The following is a 23,057-nucleotide window of genomic DNA, read 5'->3' as shown; positions in this document are numbered from 1 at the left end:
TCGCTGAGGCTGTGTTGAAGTGGCAGCCTCTCCACCGGAGTGTGGTCGTGCCCGGGGCTGGGCTCCACTACAGAGGCAGTGCCCGGGTATTGGCAGTCACCCTTGAAGGCCCCGGGCCAGGCCGGAGGGCCAGTGGGCTCCGAGCCCCGCCCAGGGACCCCCCCCAAGGGAGGAGAGTGGCAGCCCACAGGCACCCTGGTTGTGAGGGTTGTGTGCCTGCGTGCCTGCACTTCCCCTTGTGGTGGTCTCTCCTGGAGTCCAAGGGCGTGCGGTGTGTTTGGGTGCTGCTCCCTCTGTCCCCTGGTTTGACCCGGCACTTTGTGCCCTGTGTGTTGGGGCCACCACGAACGGCGGGAAGGGAGGGCTCCTGGCTCTTGTGGGCGATGGGAGGGGGCGTGCGGGGGTGTGGGTAGAGGTGCCTGCCGGCGGAGACACAGGCTTGGATAACTGCTGCAGGCTGACGGCCTGCCTCAGCGAAGAGGACTAAGAAGAGGGTGTGGGGTGGAGCCCTGGCCGACGGGCCTGGTGTGCGGCCGGGGCTGCCAGCTTGTAGTGCCGGGTGGCTGACCGGCCTCTGGCCAGGGGGACCTTCGGCTGGCTGGGCGGCTTCAGAGGGGCAAGGGGCGGCAGGGGTTCGGAGGGAGCCACGCCGGGGCGGCGGCGCAAAAGGAGAGGCAAGCAAAAGCCTACAGGTATTCCCAGGCGGTCTCCCATCCAAGTACTAACCAGGCCCCTCCCTGCTTAGCTCCCGAATTCAGAGGAGATCGGGCGCGTTCAGGGTGGTATAGCCGTCGACGCTGGGACCTGGCTCCCCGCGCCCCAAGAGCCTGCTCCCGGACTGCCTCGTGAGCGCGCGCCATGCAGATGCTCCGCTCTGGTGGCGAACATCGACCCGCTGGCCGGCTCCGCCGTCACCGCGTCCCCGTCCAGTCCGGCTCCCCGCCTCCTCCGAATGCCCCTGGCGTGGGCGGCGGGCCACTCCTGGCCCGCAGCGAGGCCACTTCGCGCCACCGGAGGTTCCATGGGACACTGCCATTTCCCTGATGGTGCCAGAAGTCGTGGAACTCTGGCATCCTGGGATTCCCCAGGACCCAGACCGGCATACACCCCGCCCCCCTACCGCCACCAGGTTTACCCCCAACCGCACCCCCAAGACTGGTGGAGGCCTGCACCAGCAGGCAGCCCTGGGCCTGGGAGTTGTGGGAGAACCCCGCGGCGGCGGCGGCGGCGGCGGCGGCGGCGGCGGCGGCGGCGGCGGCGTCCGCGGCGGAGGCAGGGGAGGGTGGCGATGTAGGCAATGGCAACCGCGTGGATGGCTCCAGGGCGGCGATGGCGGCGGCGACAATGGGGGCTTTGACGGTGGGCACTGGGGAGCGGGGAGCGCTGGCGGCGGCGGCGGTGGCGGGAGAGGGCGTGAGGGCGGTGCTGGCGCGGAGGCCGGGAGAGCAGAGGCCGGAGATTGAGGTAGTACGGCAAGGCCGGCGGCTGGGGTGGGGGCGGGGGAGAGGGCGGTGCTGGAGGCGGGGATGGGGAGAGGGGTGATGGCGGCGGCGGCAGCGGGGAGAGCAGAGGAGGCTGAATGAGGGAGTATGGCGTTGGCGGCGGCGGGGTCGCGGACTGGGGCGAGTGCAGCGCTGGCGGAGGGGGTGGGGAGCGTGGTGATGGCGGCGGCGGCGGCGGCGGCGCAGAAGCGGGGGCTGATCATGAGCAGCGCTGGCGGCGGCGGCGGCGAGGGAGGGTTGCGAGGTCGGCAATGGCGTCGGCGGCGGCGTTGTGTCGGCGGGGGCAGGGGGGAGGGCAGCGCTGGTGGGGGGTGTGGGAAACGCGGTGATGGCGGGGGCTTTGGTGGTGGCGGCGGGGGCCAGGGCAGCGCTGGTGGCGGCGGCGGCGGTGGCGACCGCCGCTGGGCCAAGGGATCCGGATGACGGCCTGCGGGACCGAAGAGGACGAAGAAGAGGGTGTGGGGGGGAGCACTGGCCGACGGGCCTGGTGTGCCGCCGGGGCTGCCAGCTTGTAGTGCCGGGTGGCTGACCGGCCTCTGGCCAGGGGGACCTTCGGCTGGCTGGGCGGCTGCAGAGGGGCAAGGGGCGGCAGGGGTTCGGAGGGAGCCACGCCGGGGCGGCGATGCAAAAGGAGAGGCGAGCAAAAGCCTACAGGTGTTCCCAGGTGGTCTCCCACCCAAGTACTAACCAGGCCCGACCCTGCTTAGCTTCCGAGTTCAGACGAGATCTGGCGCGTTCAGGGCGGTATGGCCTTAGGCGCTGGACCCGGCTCCCGGCGCTCCAAGAGCCTGCTCCCGACCTGCCTCCTGAGCGCGCGCCATGCTGCTGGGCCGCTCGGGTGGCGAGCATGTCTGCCTGAGCGCCTCCCGCCCGCTCCCCGCCTCCTCCGGACGCCGCTGGTGTGGGCGACGGGCTACTCCTGGCACACAGCGAGGCCCCTTCGCGCCCCCCCAGTGGCTCCACGGGCCTCGGTCACTTCCCTGACTGTGACAGATATCTGGGCGCCCGGGCATCCTGGGACTCCCCAGGCCCCGAACGGCTTTTACCCCGGGCCCCTACCCCAACCCCTCTCATCCCCCATCCCAGCCCCACAACCGCACAGCCCCCCTTGCTGCTGGACTGCCCCCACCTCTCAGGGCCACCGAGGGGGGCGCAGGGTCCTCTCAGTCCCCTCCGGCCCTAGGGACGTGCAACCCAGGCCCTGGCCCTGGCCGGCCCCACCCACTGGCCCAAAGCCAGGGAGAGCCACCCGCGCCACCAGGGTGCAGGAGCTCCGGTCTGCAGCCACCCTTCGTCACAAGCCTTCAGTCTGGGCCCTCGCCCCTCGTCAGCACCCGGAGTCCCGCCCGACCTCCGGTCCCTTCAGTGGCTACACGTCACGTCTCCTGACCCGGGGAGGTGAGAGAGGCCAGAGACGGAGCAAGAGAGTGGCGGAGAGAGACAGACGGGGACTGGGGACAGACTCCCAGAGAGCAGTTTGAGGCTCTGGGCCTCGCGTGGAGGGGTGCTGCGTGGGGGCTGCATGGTCATCAGCTGTGACCGCTTGGCCATCAGCTGTTGCCAGTTGGCCATGGGCCCCCGGAGGTGCTGCGTTGGCCAAGCTAGGAAGCGCGGGTGGTGGACTGCAAATTGCAGAGGGGCGCGGATTGCAGTGGGCCGGCTTGGTGGGTCGACGGTCGGTGTGTCGGTGGGTTGGCAGAGAAACGGCCGACCGGTTGGGGATCGGGCGGCTCCGGCCTGCCGTGTCTCCAAGCCAGCCGCCCGTGAGAAATGGTGCTCTCAGCCCCCTATCCGTGGCTCCGTTGGTGTTCCTTCTTGGCCTCACCATATCCTGCGTTCTTGTGCGGGGACGGGGACTAGAGTCCCCGCAGGACAGGGACCGACAGACAGAACGGGAGGAGGCGTAAGAGGGAGCGAGATGGAAATATACACGTATATGTACACGTATGTATCCCGACATACAGAGAGACATGGACAGAGACAGAAAAAGGGGGCTGGCTCGCGGGAGAGAGCTCCTGAGCGAGAGGCAGAGCCCAACAGGCACGTCACAGAGCCAGAGAGACGTGGGGGGGCCGGGGGGGAGGGACGCACAGGCGGGCACATGGACTGGGACAGACTCGCTGAGGCTGTGTTGAAGTGGCAGCCTCTCCACCGGAGTGTGGTCGTGCCCGGGGCTGGGCTCCACTACAGAGGCAGTGCCCGGGTATTGGCAGTCACCCTTGAAGGCCCCGGGCCAGGCCGGAGGGCCAGTGGGCTCCGAGCCCCGCCCAGGGACCCCCCCCAAGGGAGGAGAGTGGCAGCCCACAGGCACCCTGGTTGTGAGGGTTGTGTGCCTGCGTGCCTGCACTTCCCCTTGTGGTGGTCTCTCCTGGAGTCCAAGGGCGTGCGGTGTGTTTGGGTGCTGCTCCCTCTGTCCCCTGGTTTGACCCGGCACTTTGTGCCCTGTGTGTTGGGGCCACCACGAACGGCGGGAAGGGAGGGCTCCTGGCTCTTGTGGGCGATGGGAGGGGGCGTGCGGGGGTGTGGGTAGAGGTGCCTGCCGGCGGAGACACAGGCTTGGATAACTGCTGCAGGCTGACGGCCTGCCTCAGCGAAGAGGACTAAGAAGAGGGTGTGGGGTGGAGCCCTGGCCGACGGGCCTGGTGTGCGGCCGGGGCTGCCAGCTTGTAGTGCCGGGTGGCTGACCGGCCTCTGGCCAGGGGGACCTTCGGCTGGCTGGGCGGCTTCAGAGGGGCAAGGGGCGGCAGGGGTTCGGAGGGAGCCACGCCGGGGCGGCGGCGCAAAAGGAGAGGCAAGCAAAAGCCTACAGGTATTCCCAGGCGGTCTCCCATCCAAGTACTAACCAGGCCCCTCCCTGCTTAGCTCCCGAATTCAGAGGAGATCGGGCGCGTTCAGGGTGGTATAGCCGTCGACGCTGGGACCTGGCTCCCCGCGCCCCAAGAGCCTGCTCCCGGACTGCCTCGTGAGCGCGCGCCATGCAGATGCTCCGCTCTGGTGGCGAACATCGACCCGCTGGCCGGCTCCGCCGTCACCGCGTCCCCGTCCAGTCCGGCTCCCCGCCTCCTCCGAATGCCCCTGGCGTGGGCGGCGGGCCACTCCTGGCCCGCAGCGAGGCCACTTCGCGCCACCGGAGGTTCCATGGGACACTGCCATTTCCCTGATGGTGCCAGAAGTCGTGGAACTCTGGCATCCTGGGATTCCCCAGGACCCAGACCGGCATACACCCCGCCCCCCTACCGCCACCAGGTTTACCCCCAACCGCACCCCCAAGACTGGTGGAGGCCTGCACCAGCAGGCAGCCCTGGGCCTGGGAGTTGTGGGAGAACCCCGCGGCGGCGGCGGCGGCGGCGGCGGCGTCCGCGGCGGAGGCAGGGGAGGGTGGCGATGTAGGCAATGGCAACCGCGTGGATGGCTCCAGGGCGGCGATGGCGGCGGCGACAATGGGGGCTTTGACGGTGGGCACTGGGGAGCGGGGAGCGCTGGCGGCGGCGGCGGTGGCGGGAGAGGGCGTGAGGGCGGTGCTGGCGCGGAGGCCGGGAGAGCAGAGGCCGGAGATTGAGGTAGTACGGCAAGGCCGGCGGCTGGGGTGGGGGCGGGGGAGAGGGCGGTGCTGGAGGCGGGGATGGGGAGAGGGGTGATGGCGGCGGCGGCAGCGGGGAGAGCAGAGGAGGCTGAATGAGGGAGTATGGCGTTGGCGGCGGCGGGGTCGCGGACTGGGGCGAGTGCAGCGCTGGCGGAGGGGGTGGGGAGCGTGGTGATGGCGGCGGCGGCGGCGGCGGCGCAGAAGCGGGGGCTGATCATGAGCAGCGCTGGCGGCGGCGGCGGCGAGGGAGGGTTGCGAGGTCGGCAATGGCGTCGGCGGCGGCGTTGTGTCGGCGGGGGCAGGGGGGAGGGCAGCGCTGGTGGGGGGTGTGGGAAACGCGGTGATGGCGGGGGCTTTGGTGGTGGCGGCGGGGGCCAGGGCAGCGCTGGTGGCGGCGGCGGCGGCGGCGGCGGCGGTGGCGACCGCCGCTGGGCCAAGGGATCCGGATGACGGCCTGCGGGACCGAAGAGGACGAAGAAGAGGGTGTGGGGGGGAGCACTGGCCGACGGGCCTGGTGTGCCGCCGGGGCTGCCAGCTTGTAGTGCCGGGTGGCTGACCGGCCTCTGGCCAGGGGGACCTTCGGCTGGCTGGGCGGCTGCAGAGGGGCAAGGGGCGGCAGGGGTTCGGAGGGAGCCACGCCGGGGCGGCGATGCAAAAGGAGAGGCGAGCAAAAGCCTACAGGTGTTCCCAGGTGGTCTCCCACCCAAGTACTAACCAGGCCCGACCCTGCTTAGCTTCCGAGTTCAGACGAGATCTGGCGCGTTCAGGGCGGTATGGCCTTAGGCGCTGGACCCGGCTCCCGGCGCTCCAAGAGCCTGCTCCCGACCTGCCTCCTGAGCGCGCGCCATGCTGCTGGGCCGCTCGGGTGGCGAGCATGTCTGCCTGAGCGCCTCCCGCCCGCTCCCCGCCTCCTCCGGACGCCGCTGGTGTGGGCGACGGGCTACTCCTGGCACACAGCGAGGCCCCTTCGCGCCCCCCCAGTGGCTCCACGGGCCTCGGTCACTTCCCTGACTGTGACAGATATCTGGGCGCCCGGGCATCCTGGGACTCCCCAGGCCCCGAACGGCTTTTACCCCGGGCCCCTACCCCAACCCCTCTCATCCCCCATCCCAGCCCCACAACCGCACAGCCCCCCTTGCTGCTGGACTGCCCCCACCTCTCAGGGCCACCGAGGGGGGCGCAGGGTCCTCTCAGTCCCCTCCGGCCCTAGGGACGTGCAACCCAGGCCCTGGCCCTGGCCGGCCCCACCCACTGGCCCAAAGCCAGGGAGAGCCACCCGCGCCACCAGGGTGCAGGAGCTCCGGTCTGCAGCCACCCTTCGTCACAAGCCTTCAGTCTGGGCCCTCGCCCCTCGTCAGCACCCGGAGTCCCGCCCGACCTCCGGTCCCTTCAGTGGCTACACGTCACGTCTCCTGACCCGGGGAGGTGAGAGAGGCCAGAGACGGAGCAAGAGAGTGGCGGAGAGAGACAGACGGGGACTGGGGACAGACTCCCAGAGAGCAGTTTGAGGCTCTGGGCCTCGCGTGGAGGGGTGCTGCGTGGGGGCTGCATGGTCATCAGCTGTGACCGCTTGGCCATCAGCTGTTGCCAGTTGGCCATGGGCCCCCGGAGGTGCTGCGTTGGCCAAGCTAGGAAGCGCGGGTGGTGGACTGCAAATTGCAGAGGGGCGCGGATTGCAGTGGGCCGGCTTGGTGGGTCGACGGTCGGTGTGTCGGTGGGTTGGCAGAGAAACGGCCGACCGGTTGGGGATCGGGCGGCTCCGGCCTGCCGTGTCTCCAAGCCAGCCGCCCGTGAGAAATGGTGCTCTCAGCCCCCTATCCGTGGCTCCGTTGGTGTTCCTTCTTGGCCTCACCATATCCTGCGTTCTTGTGCGGGGACGGGGACTAGAGTCCCCGCAGGACAGGGACCGACAGACAGAACGGGAGGAGGCGTAAGAGGGAGCGAGATGGAAATATACACGTATATGTACACGTATGTATCCCGACATACAGAGAGACATGGACAGAGACAGAAAAAGGGGGCTGGCTCGCGGGAGAGAGCTCCTGAGCGAGAGGCAGAGCCCAACAGGCACGTCACAGAGCCAGAGAGACGTGGGGGGGCCGGGGGGGAGGGACGCACAGGCGGGCACATGGACTGGGACAGACTCGCTGAGGCTGTGTTGAAGTGGCAGCCTCTCCACCGGAGTGTGGTCGTGCCCGGGGCTGGGCTCCACTACAGAGGCAGTGCCCGGGTATTGGCAGTCACCCTTGAAGGCCCCGGGCCAGGCCGGAGGGCCAGTGGGCTCCGAGCCCCGCCCAGGGACCCCCCCCAAGGGAGGAGAGTGGCAGCCCACAGGCACCCTGGTTGTGAGGGTTGTGTGCCTGCGTGCCTGCACTTCCCCTTGTGGTGGTCTCTCCTGGAGTCCAAGGGCGTGCGGTGTGTTTGGGTGCTGCTCCCTCTGTCCCCTGGTTTGACCCGGCTCTTTGTGCCCTGTGTGTTGGGGCCACCACGAACGGCGGGAAGGGAGGGCTCCTGGCTCTTGTGGGCGATGGGAGGGGGCGTGCGGGGGTGTGGGTAGAGGTGCCTGCCGGCGGAGACACAGGCTTGGATAACTGCTGCAGGCTGACGGCCTGCCTCAGCGAAGAGGACTAAGAAGAGGGTGTGGGGTGGAGCCCTGGCCGACGGGCCTGGTGTGCGGCCGGGGCTGCCAGCTTGTAGTGCCGGGTGGCTGACCGGCCTCTGGCCAGGGGGACCTTCGGCTGGCTGGGCGGCTTCAGAGGGGCAAGGGGCGGCAGGGGTTCGGAGGGAGCCACGCCGGGGCGGCGGCGCAAAAGGAGAGGCAAGCAAAAGCCTACAGGTATTCCCAGGCGGTCTCCCATCCAAGTACTAACCAGGCCCCTCCCTGCTTAGCTCCCGAATTCAGAGGAGATCGGGCGCGTTCAGGGTGGTATAGCCGTCGACGCTGGGACCTGGCTCCCCGCGCCCCAAGAGCCTGCTCCCGGACTGCCTCGTGAGCGCGCGCCATGCAGATGCTCCGCTCTGGTGGCGAACATCGACCCGCTGGCCGGCTCCGCCGTCACCGCGTCCCCGTCCAGTCCGGCTCCCCGCCTCCTCCGAATGCCCCTGGCGTGGGCGGCGGGCCACTCCTGGCCCGCAGCGAGGCCACTTCGCGCCACCGGAGGTTCCATGGGACACTGCCATTTCCCTGATGGTGCCAGAAGTCGTGGAACTCTGGCATCCTGGGATTCCCCAGGACCCAGACCGGCATACACCCCGCCCCCCTACCGCCACCAGGTTTACCCCCAACCGCACCCCCAAGACTGGTGGAGGCCTGCACCAGCAGGCAGCCCTGGGCCTGGGAGTTGTGGGAGAACCCCGCGGCGGCGGCGGCGGCGGCGGCGTCCGCGGCGGAGGCAGGGGAGGGTGGCGATGTAGGCAATGGCAACCGCGTGGATGGCTCCAGGGCGGCGATGGCGGCGGCGACAATGGGGGCTTTGACGGTGGGCACTGGGGAGCGGGGAGCGCTGGCGGCGGCGGCGGTGGCGGGAGAGGGCGTGAGGGCGGTGCTGGCGCGGAGGCCGGGAGAGCAGAGGCCGGAGATTGAGGTAGTACGGCAAGGCCGGCGGCTGGGGTGGGGGCGGGGGAGAGGGCGGTGCTGGAGGCGGGGATGGGGAGAGGGGTGATGGCGGCGGCGGCAGCGGGGAGAGCAGAGGAGGCTGAATGAGGGAGTATGGCGTTGGCGGCGGCGGGGTCGCGGACTGGGGCGAGTGCAGCGCTGGCGGAGGGGGTGGGGAGCGTGGTGATGGCGGCGGCGGCGGCGGCGGCGCAGAAGCGGGGGCTGATCATGAGCAGCGCTGGCGGCGGCGGCGGCGAGGGAGGGTTGCGAGGTCGGCAATGGCGTCGGCGGCGGCGTTGTGTCGGCGGGGGCAGGGGGGAGGGCAGCGCTGGTGGGGGGTGTGGGAAACGCGGTGATGGCGGGGGCTTTGGTGGTGGCGGCGGGGGCCAGGGCAGCGCTGGTGGCGGCGGCGGCGGCGGCGGCGGCGGCGGTGGCGACCGCCGCTGGGCCAAGGGATCCGGATGACGGCCTGCGGGACCGAAGAGGACGAAGAAGAGGGTGTGGGGGGGAGCACTGGCCGACGGGCCTGGTGTGCCGCCGGGGCTGCCAGCTTGTAGTGCCGGGTGGCTGACCGGCCTCTGGCCAGGGGGACCTTCGGCTGGCTGGGCGGCTGCAGAGGGGCAAGGGGCGGCAGGGGTTCGGAGGGAGCCACGCCGGGGCGGCGATGCAAAAGGAGAGGCGAGCAAAAGCCTACAGGTGTTCCCAGGTGGTCTCCCACCCAAGTACTAACCAGGCCCGACCCTGCTTAGCTTCCGAGTTCAGACGAGATCTGGCGCGTTCAGGGCGGTATGGCCTTAGGCGCTGGACCCGGCTCCCGGCGCTCCAAGAGCCTGCTCCCGACCTGCCTCCTGAGCGCGCGCCATGCTGCTGGGCCGCTCGGGTGGCGAGCATGTCTGCCTGAGCGCCTCCCGCCCGCTCCCCGCCTCCTCCGGACGCCGCTGGTGTGGGCGACGGGCTACTCCTGGCACACAGCGAGGCCCCTTCGCGCCCCCCCAGTGGCTCCACGGGCCTCGGTCACTTCCCTGACTGTGACAGATATCTGGGCGCCCGGGCATCCTGGGACTCCCCAGGCCCCGAACGGCTTTTACCCCGGGCCCCTACCCCAACCCCTCTCATCCCCCATCCCAGCCCCACAACCGCACAGCCCCCCTTGCTGCTGGACTGCCCCCACCTCTCAGGGCCACCGAGGGGGGCGCAGGGTCCTCTCAGTCCCCTCCGGCCCTAGGGACGTGCAACCCAGGCCCTGGCCCTGGCCGGCCCCACCCACTGGCCCAAAGCCAGGGAGAGCCACCCGCGCCACCAGGGTGCAGGAGCTCCGGTCTGCAGCCACCCTTCGTCACAAGCCTTCAGTCTGGGCCCTCGCCCCTCGTCAGCACCCGGAGTCCCGCCCGACCTCCGGTCCCTTCAGTGGCTACACGTCACGTCTCCTGACCCGGGGAGGTGAGAGAGGCCAGAGACGGAGCAAGAGAGTGGCGGAGAGAGACAGACGGGGACTGGGGACAGACTCCCAGAGAGCAGTTTGAGGCTCTGGGCCTCGCGTGGAGGGGTGCTGCGTGGGGGCTGCATGGTCATCAGCTGTGACCGCTTGGCCATCAGCTGTTGCCAGTTGGCCATGGGCCCCCGGAGGTGCTGCGTTGGCCAAGCTAGGAAGCGCGGGTGGTGGACTGCAAATTGCAGAGGGGCGCGGATTGCAGTGGGCCGGCTTGGTGGGTCGACGGTCGGTGTGTCGGTGGGTTGGCAGAGAAACGGCCGACCGGTTGGGGATCGGGCGGCTCCGGCCTGCCGTGTCTCCAAGCCAGCCGCCCGTGAGAAATGGTGCTCTCAGCCCCCTATCCGTGGCTCCGTTGGTGTTCCTTCTTGGCCTCACCATATCCTGCGTTCTTGTGCGGGGACGGGGACTAGAGTCCCCGCAGGACAGGGACCGACAGACAGAACGGGAGGAGGCGTAAGAGGGAGCGAGATGGAAATATACACGTATATGTACACGTATGTATCCCGACATACAGAGAGACATGGACAGAGACAGAAAAAGGGGGCTGGCTCGCGGGAGAGAGCTCCTGAGCGAGAGGCAGAGCCCAACAGGCACGTCACAGAGCCAGAGAGACGTGGGGGGGCCGGGGGGGAGGGACGCACAGGCGGGCACATGGACTGGGACAGACTCGCTGAGGCTGTGTTGAAGTGGCAGCCTCTCCACCGGAGTGTGGTCGTGCCCGGGGCTGGGCTCCACTACAGAGGCAGTGCCCGGGTATTGGCAGTCACCCTTGAAGGCCCCGGGCCAGGCCGGAGGGCCAGTGGGCTCCGAGCCCCGCCCAGGGACCCCCCCCAAGGGAGGAGAGTGGCAGCCCACAGGCACCCTGGTTGTGAGGGTTGTGTGCCTGCGTGCCTGCACTTCCCCTTGTGGTGGTCTCTCCTGGAGTCCAAGGGCGTGCGGTGTGTTTGGGTGCTGCTCCCTCTGTCCCCTGGTTTGACCCGGCTCTTTGTGCCCTGTGTGTTGGGGCCACCACGAACGGCGGGAAGGGAGGGCTCCTGGCTCTTGTGGGCGATGGGAGGGGGCGTGCGGGGGTGTGGGTAGAGGTGCCTGCCGGCGGAGACACAGGCTTGGATAACTGCTGCAGGCTGACGGCCTGCCTCAGCGAAGAGGACTAAGAAGAAGGTGTGGGGTGGAGCCCTGGCCGACGGGCCTGGTGTGCGGCCGGGGCTGCCAGCTTGTAGTGCCGGGTGGCTGACCGGCCTCTGGCCAGGGGGACCTTCGGCTGGCTGGGCGGCTTCAGAGGGGCAAGGGGCGGCAGGGGTTCGGAGGGAGCCACGCCGGGGCGGCGGCGCAAAAGGAGAGGCAAGCAAAAGCCTACAGGTATTCCCAGGCGGTCTCCCATCCAAGTACTAACCAGGCCCCTCCCTGCTTAGCTCCCGAATTCAGAGGAGATCGGGCGCGTTCAGGGTGGTATAGCCGTCGACGCTGGGACCTGGCTCCCCGCGCCCCAAGAGCCTGCTCCCGGACTGCCTCGTGAGCGCGCGCCATGCAGATGCTCCGCTCTGGTGGCGAACATCGACCCGCTGGCCGGCTCCGCCGTCACCGCGTCCCCGTCCAGTCCGGCTCCCCGCCTCCTCCGAATGCCCCTGGCGTGGGCGGCGGGCCACTCCTGGCCCGCAGCGAGGCCACTTCGCGCCACCGGAGGTTCCATGGGACACTGCCATTTCCCTGATGGTGCCAGAAATCGTGGAACTCTGGCATCCTGGGATTCCCCAGGACCCAGACCGGCATACACCCCGCCCCCCTTCCGCCACCAGGTTTACCCCCAACCGCACCCCCAAGACTGGTGGAGGCCTGCACCAGCAGGCAGCCCTGGGCCTGGGAGTTGTGGGAGAACCCCGCGGCGGCGGCGGCGGCGGCGGCGGCGGCGGCGGCGGCGGCGTCCGCGGCGGAGGCAGGGGAGGGTGGCGATGTAGGCAATGGCAACCGCGTGGATGGCTCCAGGGCGGCGATGGCGGCGGCGACAATGGGGGCTTTGACGGTGGGCACTGGGGAGCGGGGAGCGCTGGCGGCGGCGGCGGTGGCGGGAGAGGGCGTGAGGGCGGTGGTGGCGCGGAGGCCGGGAGAGCAGAGGCGGGAGATTGAGGGAGTACGGCAAGGCCGGCGGCTGGGGTGGGGGCGGGGGAGAGGGCGGTGCTGGAGGCGGGGATGGGGAGAGGGGTGATGGCGGCGGCGGCAGCGGGGAGAGCAGAGGAGGCTGAATGAGGGAGTATGGCGTTGGCGGCGGCGGGGTCGCGGACGGGGGCGAGTGCAGCGCTGGCGGAGGGGGTGGGGAGCGTGGTGATGGCGGCGGCGGCGGCGGCGGCGGCGGCGCAGAAGCGGGGGCTGATCATGAGCAGCGCTGGCGGCGGCGGCGGCGAGGGAGGGTTGCGAGGTCGGCAATGGCGTCGGCGGCGGCGTTGTGTCGGCGGGGGCAGGAGGGAGGGCAGCGCTGGCGGGGGGTGTGGGAAACGCGGTGATGGCGGGGGCTTTGGTGGTGGCGGCGGGGGCCAGGGCAGCGCTGGTGGCGGCGGCGGCGGCGGCGGCGGTGGCGACCGCCGCTGGGCCAAGGGATCCGGATGACGGCCTGCGGGACCGAAGAGGACGAAGAAGAGTGTGTGGGGGGGGGAGCACTGGCCGACGGGCCTGGTGTGCCGCCGGGGCTGCCAGCTTGTAGTGCCGGGTGGCTGACCGGCCTCTGGCCAGGGGGACCTTCGGCTGGCTGGGCGGCTGCAGAGGGGCAAGGGGCGGCAGGGGTTCGGAGGGAGCCACGCCGGGGCGGCGATGCAAAAGGAGAGGCGAGCAAAAGCCTACAGGTGTTCCCAGGTGGTCTCCCACCCAAGTACTAACCAGGCCCGACCCTGCTTAGCTTCCGAGTTCAGACGAGATCTGGCGCGTTCAGGGCGGTATGGCCTTAGGCGCTGGACCCGGCTCCCGGCGCTCCAAGAGCCTGCTCCCGACCTGCCTCCTGAGCGCGCGCCATGCTGCTGGGCCGCTCGGGTGGCGAGCATGTCTGCCTGAGCGCCTCCCGCCCGCTCCCCGCCTCCTCCGGACGCCGCTGGTGTGGGCGACGGGCTACTCCTGGCACACAGCGAGGCCCCTTCGCGCCCCCCCAGTGGCTCCACGGGCCTCGGTCACTTCCCTGACTGTGACAGATATCTGGGCGCCCGGGCATCCTGGGACTCCCCAGGCCCCGAACGGCTTTTACCCCGGGCCCCTACCCCAACCCCTCTCATCCCCCATCCCAGCCCCACAACCGCACAGCCCCCCTTGCTGCTGGACTGCCCCCACCTCTCAGGGCCACCGAGGGGGGCGCAGGGTCCTCTCAGTCCCCTCCGGCCCTAGGGACGTGCAACCCAGGCCCTGGCCCTGGCCGGCCCCACCCACTGGCCCAAAGCCAGGGAGAGCCACCCGCGCCACCAGGGTGCAGGAGCTCCGGTCTGCAGCCACCCTTCGTCACAAGCCTTCAGTCTGGGCCCTCGCCCCTCGTCAGCACCCGGAGTCCCGCCCGACCTCCGGTCCCTTCAGTGGCTACACGTCACGTCTCCTGACCCGGGGAGGTGAGAGAGGCCAGAGACGGAGCAAGAGAGTGGCGGAGAGAGACAGACGGGGACTGGGGACAGACTCCCAGAGAGCAGTTTGAGGCTCTGGGCCTCGCGTGGAGGGGTGCTGCGTGGGGGCTGCATGGTCATCAGCTGTGACCGCTTGGCCATCAGCTGTTGCCAGTTGGCCATGGGCCCCCGGAGGTGCTGCGTTGGCCAAGCTAGGAAGCGCGGGTGGTGGACTGCAAATTGCAGAGGGGCGCGGATTGCAGTGGGCCGGCTTGGTGGGTCGACGGTCGGTGTGTCGGTGGGTTGGCAGAGAAACGGCCGACCGGTTGGGGATCGGGCGGCTCCGGCCTGCCGTGTCTCCAAGCCAGCCGCCCGTGAGAAATGGTGCTCTCAGCCCCCTATCCGTGGCTCCGTTGGTGTTCCTTCTTGGCCTCACCATATCCTGCGTTCTTGTGCGGGGACGGGGACTAGAGTCCCCGCAGGACAGGGACCGACAGACAGAACGGGAGGAGGCGTAAGAGGGAGCGAGATGGAAATATACACGTATATGTACACGTATGTATCCCGACATACAGAGAGACATGGACAGAGACAGAAAAAGGGGGCTGGCTCGCGGGAGAGAGCTCCTGAGCGAGAGGCAGAGCCCAACAGGCACGTCACAGAGCCAGAGAGACGTGGGGGGGCCGGGGGGGAGGGACGCACAGGCGGGCACATGGACTGGGACAGACTCGCTGAGGCTGTGTTGAAGTGGCAGCCTCTCCACCGGAGTGTGGTCGTGCCCGGGGCTGGGCTCCACTACAGAGGCAGTGCCCGGGTATTGGCAGTCACCCTTGAAGGCCCCGGGCCAGGCCGGAGGGCCAGTGGGCTCCGAGCCCCGCCCAGGGACCCCCCCCCAAGGGAGGAGAGTGGCAGCCCACAGGCACCCTGGTTGTGAGGGTTGTGTGCCTGCGTGCCTGCACTTCCCCTTGTGGTGGTCTCTCCTGGAGTCCAAGGGCGTGCGGTGTGTTTGGGTGCTGCTCCCTCTGTCCCCTGGTTTGACCCGGCTCTTTGTGCCCTGTGTGTTGGGGCCACCACGAACGGCGGGAAGGGAGGGCTCCTGGCTCTTGTGGGCGATGGGAGGGGGCGTGCGGGGGTGTGGGTAGAGGTGCCTGCCGGCGGAGACACAGGCTTGGATAACTGCTGCAGGCTGACGGCCTGCCTCAGCGAAGAGGACTAAGAAGAGGGTGTGGGGTGGAGCCCTGGCCGACGGGCCTGGTGTGCGGCCGGGGCTGCCAGCTTGTAGTGCCGGGTGGCTGACCGGCCTCTGGCCAGGGGGACCTTCGGCTGGCTGGGCGGCTTCAGAGGGGCAAGGGGCGGCAGGGGTTCGGAGGGAGCCACGCCGGGGCGGCGGCGCAAAAGGAGAGGCAAGCAAAAGCCTACAGGTATTCCCAGGCGGTCTCCCATCCAAGTACTAACCAGGCCCCTCCCTGCTTAGCTCCCGAATTCAGAGGAGATCGGGCGCGTTCAGGGTGGTATAGCCGTCGACGCTGGGACCTGGCTCCCCGCGCCCCAAGAGCCTGCTCCCGGACTGCCTCGTGAGCGCGCGCCATGCAGATGCTCCGCTCTGGTGGCGAACATCGACCCGCTGGCCGGCTCCGCCGTCACCGCGTCCCCGTCCAGTCCGGCTCCCCGCCTCCTCCGAATGCCCCTGGCGTGGGCGGCGGGCCACTCCTGGCCCGCAGCGAGGCCACTTCGCGCCACCGGAGGTTCCATGGGACACTGCCATTTCCCTGATGGTGCCAGAAGTCGTGGAACTCTGGCATCCTGGGATTCCCCAGGACCCAGACCGGCATACACCCCGCCCCCCTACCGCCACCAGGTTTACCCCCAACCGCACCCCCAAGACTGGTGGAGGCCTGCACCAGCAGGCAGCCCTGGGCCTGGGAGTTGTGGGAGAACCCCGCGGCGGCGGCGGCGGCGGCGGCGGCGGCGGCGGCGGCGGCGGCGGCGTCCGCGGCGGAGGCAGGGGAGGGTGGCGATGTAGGCAATGGCAACCGCGTGGATGGCTCCAGGGCGGCGATGGCGGCGGCGACAATGGGGGCTTTGACGGTGGGCACTGGGGAGCGGGGAGCGCTGGCGGCGGCGGCGGTGGAGGGAGAGGGCGTGAGGGCGGTGCTGGCGCGGAGGCCGGGAGAGCAGAGGCCGGAGATTGAGGTAGTACGGCAAGGCCGGCGGCTGGGGTGGGGGCGGGGGAGAGGGCGGTGCTGGAGGCGGGGATGGGGAGAGGGGTGATGGCGGCGGCGGCAGCGGGGAGAGCAGAGGAGGCTGAATGAGGGAGTATGGCGTTGGCGGCGGCGGGGTCGCGGACTGGGGCGAGTGCAGCGCTGGCGGAGGGGGTGGGGAGCGTGGTGATGGCGGCGGCGGCGGCGGCGGCGCAGAAGCGGGGGCTGATCATGAGCAGCGCTGGCGGCGGCGGCGGCGAGGGAGGGTTGCGAGGTCGGCAATGGCGTCGGCGGCGGCGTTGTGTCGGCGGGGGCAGGGGGGAGGGCAGCGCTGGTGGGGGGTGTGGGAAACGCGGTGATGGCGGGGGCTTTGGTGGTGGCGGCGGGGGCCAGGGCAGCGCTGGTGGCGGCGGCGGCGGTGGCGACCGCCGCTGGGCCAAGGGATCCGGATGACGGCCTGCGGGACCGAAGAGGACGAAGAAGAGGGTGTGGGGGGGAGCACTGGCCGACGGGCCTGGTGTGCCGCCGGGGCTGCCAGCTTGTAGTGCCGGGTGGCTGACCGGCCTCTGGCCAGGGGGACCTTCGGCTGGCTGGGCGGCTGCAGAGGGGCAAGGGGCGGCAGGGGTTCGGAGGGAGCCACGCCGGGGCGGCGATGCAAAAGGAGAGGCGAGCAAAAGCCTACAGGTGTTCCCAGGTGGTCTCCCACCCAAGTACTAACCAGGCCCGACCCTGCTTAGCTTCCGAGTTCAGACGAGATCTGGCGCGTTCAGGGCGGTATGGCCTTAGGCGCTGGACCCGGCTCCCGGCGCTCCAAGAGCCTGCTCCCGACCTGCCTCCTGAGCGCGCGCCATGCTGCTGGGCCGCTCGGGTGGCGAGCATGTCTGCCTGAGCGCCTCCCGCCCGCTCCCCGCCTCCTCCGGACGCCGCTGGTGTGGGCGACGGGCTACTCCTGGCACACAGCGAGGCCCCTTCGCGCCCCCCCAGTGGCTCCACGGGCCTCGGTCACTTCCCTGACTGTGACAGATATCTGGGCGCCCGGGCATCCTGGGACTCCCCAGGCCCCGAACGGCTTTTACCCCGGGCCCCTACCCCAACCCCTCTCATCCCCCATCCCAGCCCCACAACCGCACAGCCCCCCTTGCTGCTGGACTGCCCCCACCTCTCAGGGCCACCGAGGGGGGCGCAGGGTCCTCTCAGTCCCCTCCGGCCCTAGGGACGTGCAACCCAGGCCCTGGCCCTGGCCGGCCCCACCCACTGGCCCAAAGCCAGGGAGAGCCACCCGCGCCACCAGGGTGCAGGAGCTCCGGTCTGCAGCCACCCTTCGTCACAAGCCTTCAGTCTGGGCCCTCGCCCCTCGTCAGCACCCGGAGTCCCGCCCGACCTCCGGTCCCTTCAGTGGCTACACGTCACGTCTCCTGACCCGGGGAGGTGAGAGAGGCCAGAGACGGAGCAAGAGAGTGGCGGAGAGAGACAGACGGGGACTGGGGACAGACTCCCAGAGAGCAGTTTGAGGCTCTGGGCCTCGCGTGGAGGGGTGCTGCGTGGGGGCTGCATGGTCATCAGCTGTGACCGCTTGGCCATCAGCTGTTGCCAGTTGGCCATGGGCCCCCGGAGGTGCTGCGTTGGCCAAGCTAGGAAGCGCGGGTGGTGGACTGCAAATTGCAGAGGGGCGCGGATTGCAGTGGGCCGGCTTGGTGGGTCGACGGTCGGTGTGTCGGTGGGTTGGCAGAGAAACGGCCGACCGGTTGGGGATCGGGCGGCTCCGGCCTGCCGTGTCTCCAAGCCAGCCGCCCGTGAGAAATGGTGCTCTCAGCCCCCTATCCGTGGCTCCGTTGGTGTTCCTTCTTGGCCTCACCATATCCTGCGTTCTTGTGCGGGGACGGGGACTAGAGTCCCCGCAGGACAGGGACCGACAGACAGAACGGGAGGAGGCGTAAGAGGGAGCGAGATGGAAATATACACGTATATGTACACGTATGTATCCCGACATACAGAGAGACATGGACAGAGACAGAAAAAGGGGGCTGGCTCGCGGGAGAGAGCTCCTGAGCGAGAGGCAGAGCCCAACAGGCACGTCACAGAGCCAGAGAGACGTGGGGGGGCCGGGGGGGAGGGACGCACAGGCGGGCACATGGACTGGGACAGACTCGCTGAGGCTGTGTTGAAGTGGCAGCCTCTCCACCGGAGTGTGGTCGTGCCCGGGGCTGGGCTCCACTACAGAGGCAGTGCCCGGGTATTGGCAGTCACCCTTGAAGGCCCCGGGCCAGGCCGGAGGGCCAGTGGGCTCCGAGCCCCGCCCAGGGACCCCCCCCAAGGGAGGAGAGTGGCAGCCCACAGGCACCCTGGTTGTGAGGGTTGTGTGCCTGCGTGCCTGCACTTCCCCTTGTGGTGGTCTCTCCTGGAGTCCAAGGGCGTGCGGTGTGTTTGGGTGCTGCTCCCTCTGTCCCCTGGTTTGACCCGGCACTTTGTGCCCTGTGTGTTGGGGCCACCACGAACGGCGGGAAGGGAGGGCTCCTGGCTCTTGTGGGCGATGGGAGGGGGCGTGCGGGGGTGTGGGTAGAGGTGCCTGCCGGCGGAGACACAGGCTTGGATAACTGCTGCAGGCTGACGGCCTGCCTCAGCGAAGAGGACTAAGAAGAGGGTGTGGGGTGGAGCCCTGGCCGACGGGCCTGGTGTGCGGCCGGGGCTGCCAGCTTGTAGTGCCGGGTGGCTGACCGGCCTCTGGCCAGGGGGACCTTCGGCTGGCTGGGCGGCTTCAGAGGGGCAAGGGGCGGCAGGGGTTCGGAGGGAGCCACGCCGGGGCGGCGGCGCAAAAGGAGAGGCAAGCAAAAGCCTACAGGTATTCCCAGGCGGTCTCCCATCCAAGTACTAACCAGGCCCCTCCCTGCTTAGCTCCCGAATTCAGAGGAGATCGGGCGCGTTCAGGGTGGTATAGCCGTCGACGCTGGGACCTGGCTCCCCGCGCCCCAAGAGCCTGCTCCCGGACTGCCTCGTGAGCGCGCGCCATGCAGATGCTCCGCTCTGGTGGCGAACATCGACCCGCTGGCCGGCTCCGCCGTCACCGCGTCCCCGTCCAGTCCGGCTCCCCGCCTCCTCCGAATGCCCCTGGCGTGGGCGGCGGGCCACTCCTGGCCCGCAGCGAGGCCACTTCGCGCCACCGGAGGTTCCATGGGACACTGCCATTTCCCTGATGGTGCCAGAAGTCGTGGAACTCTGGCATCCTGGGATTCCCCAGGACCCAGACCGGCATACACCCCGCCCCCCTTCCGCCACCAGGTTTACCCCCAACCGCACCCCCAAGACTGGTGGAGGCCTGCACCAGCAGGCAGCCCTGGGCCTGGGAGTTGTGGGAGAACCCCGCGGCGGCGGCGGCGGCGGCGGCGGCGTCCGCGGCGGAGGCAGGGGAGGGTGGCGATGTAGGCAATGGCAACCGCGTGGATGGCTCCAGGGCGGCGATGGCGGCGGCGACAATGGGGGCTTTGACGGTGGGCACTGGGGAGCGGGGAGCGCTGGCGGCGGCGGCGGTGGCGGGAGAGGGCGTGAGGGCGGTGCTGGCGCGGAGGCCGGGAGAGCAGAGGCCGGAGATTGAGGTAGTACGGCAAGGCCGGCGGCTGGGGTGGGGGCGGGGGAGAGGGCGGTGCTGGAGGCGGGGATGGGGAGAGGGGTGATGGCGGCGGCGGCAGCGGGGAGAGCAGAGGAGGCTGAATGAGGGAGTATGGCGTTGGCGGCGGCGGGGTCGCGGACTGGGGCGAGTGCAGCGCTGGCGGAGGGGGTGGGGAGCGTGGTGATGGCGGCGGCGGCGGCGGCGGCGCAGAAGCGGGGGCTGATCATGAGCAGCGCTGGCGGCGGCGGCGGCGAGGGAGGGTTGCGAGGTCGGCAATGGCGTCGGCGGCGGCGTTGTGTCGGCGGGGGCAGGGGGGAGGGCAGCGCTGGTGGGGGGTGTGGGAAACGCGGTGATGGCGGGGGCTTTGGTGGTGGCGGCGGGGGCCAGGGCAGCGCTGGTGGCGGCGGCGGCGGCGGCGGCGGCGGCGGTGGCGACCGCCGCTGGGCCAAGGGATCCGGATGACGGCCTGCGGGACCGAAGAGGACGAAGAAGAGGGTGTGGGGGGGAGCACTGGCCGACGGGCCTGGTGTGCCGCCGGGGCTGCCAGCTTGTAGTGCCGGGTGGCTGACCGGCCTCTGGCCAGGGGGACCTTCGGCTGGCTGGGCGGCTGCAGAGGGGCAAGGGGCGGCAGGGGTTCGGAGGGAGCCACGCCGGGGCGGCGATGCAAAAGGAGAGGCGAGCAAAAGCCTACAGGTGTTCCCAGGTGGTCTCCCACCCAAGTACTAACCAGGCCCGACCCTGCTTAGCTTCCGAGTTCAGACGAGATCTGGCGCGTTCAGGGCGGTATGGCCTTAGGCGCTGGACCCGGCTCCCGGCGCTCCAAGAGCCTGCTCCCGACCTGCCTCCTGAGCGCGCGCCATGCTGCTGGGCCGCTCGGGTGGCGAGCATGTCTGCCTGAGCGCCTCCCGCCCGCTCCCCGCCTCCTCCGGACGCCGCTGGTGTGGGCGACGGGCTACTCCTGGCACACAGCGAGGCCCCTTCGCGCCCCCCCAGTGGCTCCACGGGCCTCGGTCACTTCCCTGACTGTGACAGATATCTGGGCGCCCGGGCATCCTGGGACTCCCCAGGCCCCGAACGGCTTTTACCCCGGGCCCCTACCCCAACCCCTCTCATCCCCCATCCCAGCCCCACAACCGCACAGCCCCCCTTGCTGCTGGACTGCCCCCACCTCTCAGGGCCACCGAGGGGGGCGCAGGGTCCTCTCAGTCCCCTCCGGCCCTAGGGACGTGCAACCCAGGCCCTGGCCCTGGCCGGCCCCACCCACTGGCCCAAAGCCAGGGAGAGCCACCCGCGCCACCAGGGTGCAGGAGCTCCGGTCTGCAGCCACCCTTCGTCACAAGCCTTCAGTCTGGGCCCTCGCCCCTCGTCAGCACCCGGAGTCCCGCCCGACCTCCGGTCCCTTCAGTGGCTACACGTCACGTCTCCTGACCCGGGGAGGTGAGAGAGGCCAGAGACGGAGCAAGAGAGTGGCGGAGAGAGACAGACGGGGACTGGGGACAGACTCCCAGAGAGCAGTTTGAGGCTCTGGGCCTCGCGTGGAGGGGTGCTGCGTGGGGGCTGCATGGTCATCAGCTGTGACCGCTTGGCCATCAGCTGTTGCCAGTTGGCCATGGGCCCCCGGAGGTGCTGCGTTGGCCAAGCTAGGAAGCGCGGGTGGTGGACTGCAAATTGCAGAGGGGCGCGGATTGCAGTGGGCCGGCTTGGTGGGTCGACGGTCGGTGTGTCGGTGGGTTGGCAGAGAAACGGCCGACCGGTTGGGGATCGGGCGGCTCCGGCCTGCCGTGTCTCCAAGCCAGCCGCCCGTGAGAAATGGTGCTCTCAGCCCCCTATCCGTGGCTCCGTTGGTGTTCCTTCTTGGCCTCACCATATCCTGCGTTCTTGTGCGGGGACGGGGACTAGAGTCCCCGCAGGACAGGGACCGACAGACAGAACGGGAGGAGGCGTAAGAGGGAGCGAGATGGAAATATACACGTATATGTACACGTATGTATCCCGACATACAGAGAGACATGGACAGAGACAGAAAAAGGGGGCTGGCTCGCGGGAGAGAGCTCCTGAGCGAGAGGCAGAGCCCAACAGGCACGTCACAGAGCCAGAGAGACGTGGGGGGGCCGGGGGGGAGGGACGCACAGGCGGGCACATGGACTGGGACAGACTCGCTGAGGCTGTGTTGAAGTGGCAGCCTCTCCACCGGAGTGTGGTCGTGCCCGGGGCTGGGCTCCACTACAGAGGCAGTGCCCGGGTATTGGCAGTCACCCTTGAAGGCCCCGGGCCAGGCCGGAGGGCCAGTGGGCTCCGAGCCCCGCCCAGGGACCCCCCCCAAGGGAGGAGAGTGGCAGCCCACAGGCACCCTGGTTGTGAGGGTTGTGTGCCTGCGTGCCTGCACTTCCCCTTGTGGTGGTCTCTCCTGGAGTCCAAGGGCGTGCGGTGTGTTTGGGTGCTGCTCCCTCTGTCCCCTGGTTTGACCCGGCTCTTTGTGCCCTGTGTGTTGGGGCCACCACGAACGGCGGGAAGGGAGGGCTCCTGGCTCTTGTGGGCGATGGGAGGGGGCGTGCGGGGGTGTGGGTAGAGGTGCCTGCCGGCGGAGACACAGGCTTGGATAACTGCTGCAGGCTGACGGCCTGCCTCAGCGAAGAGGACTAAGAAGAGGGTGTGGGGTGGAGCCCTGGCCGACGGGCCTGGTGTGCGGCCGGGGCTGCCAGCTTGTAGTGCCGGGTGGCTGACCGGCCTCTGGCCAGGGGGACCTTCGGCTGGCTGGGCGGCTTCAGAGGGGCAAGGGGCGGCAGGGGTTCGGAGGGAGCCACGCCGGGGCGGCGGCGCAAAAGGAGAGGCAAGCAAAAGCCTACAGGTATTCCCAGGCGGTCTCCCATCCAAGTACTAACCAGGCCCCTCCCTGCTTAGCTCCCGAATTCAGAGGAGATCGGGCGCGTTCAGGGTGGTATAGCCGTCGACGCTGGGACCTGGCTCCCCGCGCCCCAAGAGCCTGCTCCCGGACTGCCTCGTGAGCGCGCGCCATGCAGATGCTCCGCTCTGGTGGCGAACATCGACCCGCTGGCCGGCTCCGCCGTCACCGCGTCCCCGTCCAGTCCGGCTCCCCGCCTCCTCCGAATGCCCCTGGCGTGGGCGGCGGGCCACTCCTGGCCCGCAGCGAGGCCACTTCGCGCCACCGGAGGTTCCATGGGACACTGCCATTTCCCTGATGGTGCCAGAAGTCGTGGAACTCTGGCATCCTGGGATTCCCCAGGACCCAGACCGGCATACACCCCGCCCCCCTACCGCCACCAGGTTTACCCCCAACCGCACCCCCAAGACTGGTGGAGGCCTGCACCAGCAGGCAGCCCTGGGCCTGGGAGTTGTGGGAGAACCCCGCGGCGGCGGCGGCGGCGGCGGCGGCGGCGGCGGCGGCGGCGGCGGCGTCCGCGGCGGAGGCAGGGGAGGGTGGCGATGTAGGCAATGGCAACCGCGTGGATGGCTCCAGGGCGGCGATGGCGGCGGCGACAATGGGGGCTTT

The 23,057-nt window shown here is 69.9% G+C and overlaps 13 pseudogenes; all 13 read right to left on the bottom strand.

The window, feature by feature from the left end:
- Nucleotides 1-676: 676 nt before the first annotated feature.
- On the bottom strand, nt 677-796 carry LOC148758081 (5S ribosomal RNA; annotated as a pseudogene).
- Nucleotides 797-2,140: 1,344 nt separating this feature from the next.
- Nucleotides 2,141-2,260, bottom strand: LOC148758080 (5S ribosomal RNA; annotated as a pseudogene).
- Nucleotides 2,261-4,295: 2,035 nt separating this feature from the next.
- LOC148758079 (5S ribosomal RNA) lies at nt 4,296-4,415 on the bottom strand (annotated as a pseudogene).
- A 1,335-nt stretch (nt 4,416-5,750) lies between these two features.
- Nucleotides 5,751-5,870, bottom strand: LOC148758078 (5S ribosomal RNA; annotated as a pseudogene).
- A 2,035-nt stretch (nt 5,871-7,905) lies between these two features.
- Nucleotides 7,906-8,025, bottom strand: LOC148758077 (5S ribosomal RNA; annotated as a pseudogene).
- A 1,335-nt stretch (nt 8,026-9,360) lies between these two features.
- On the bottom strand, nt 9,361-9,480 carry LOC148758076 (5S ribosomal RNA; annotated as a pseudogene).
- A 2,035-nt stretch (nt 9,481-11,515) lies between these two features.
- On the bottom strand, nt 11,516-11,635 carry LOC148758075 (5S ribosomal RNA; annotated as a pseudogene).
- Nucleotides 11,636-12,990: 1,355 nt separating this feature from the next.
- Nucleotides 12,991-13,110, bottom strand: LOC148758074 (5S ribosomal RNA; annotated as a pseudogene).
- A 2,036-nt stretch (nt 13,111-15,146) lies between these two features.
- On the bottom strand, nt 15,147-15,266 carry LOC148758073 (5S ribosomal RNA; annotated as a pseudogene).
- Nucleotides 15,267-16,610: 1,344 nt separating this feature from the next.
- On the bottom strand, nt 16,611-16,730 carry LOC148758072 (5S ribosomal RNA; annotated as a pseudogene).
- Nucleotides 16,731-18,765: 2,035 nt separating this feature from the next.
- LOC148758071 (5S ribosomal RNA) lies at nt 18,766-18,885 on the bottom strand (annotated as a pseudogene).
- Nucleotides 18,886-20,223: 1,338 nt separating this feature from the next.
- Nucleotides 20,224-20,343, bottom strand: LOC148758070 (5S ribosomal RNA; annotated as a pseudogene).
- Nucleotides 20,344-22,378: 2,035 nt separating this feature from the next.
- Nucleotides 22,379-22,498, bottom strand: LOC148758069 (5S ribosomal RNA; annotated as a pseudogene).
- Nucleotides 22,499-23,057: the final 559 nt, after the last annotated feature.

Source organism: Rhinolophus sinicus, chromosome 6, assembly GCF_057876585.1.
Source record: "Rhinolophus sinicus isolate RSI-liver-muscle chromosome 6, RSI-T2T, whole genome shotgun sequence".
Taxonomy (NCBI): Eukaryota; Metazoa; Chordata; class Mammalia; order Chiroptera; family Rhinolophidae; genus Rhinolophus; species Rhinolophus sinicus.
Note: the sequence above shows the minus strand (reverse complement) of the source record. Positions and strands in the feature narration are given on the sequence as shown.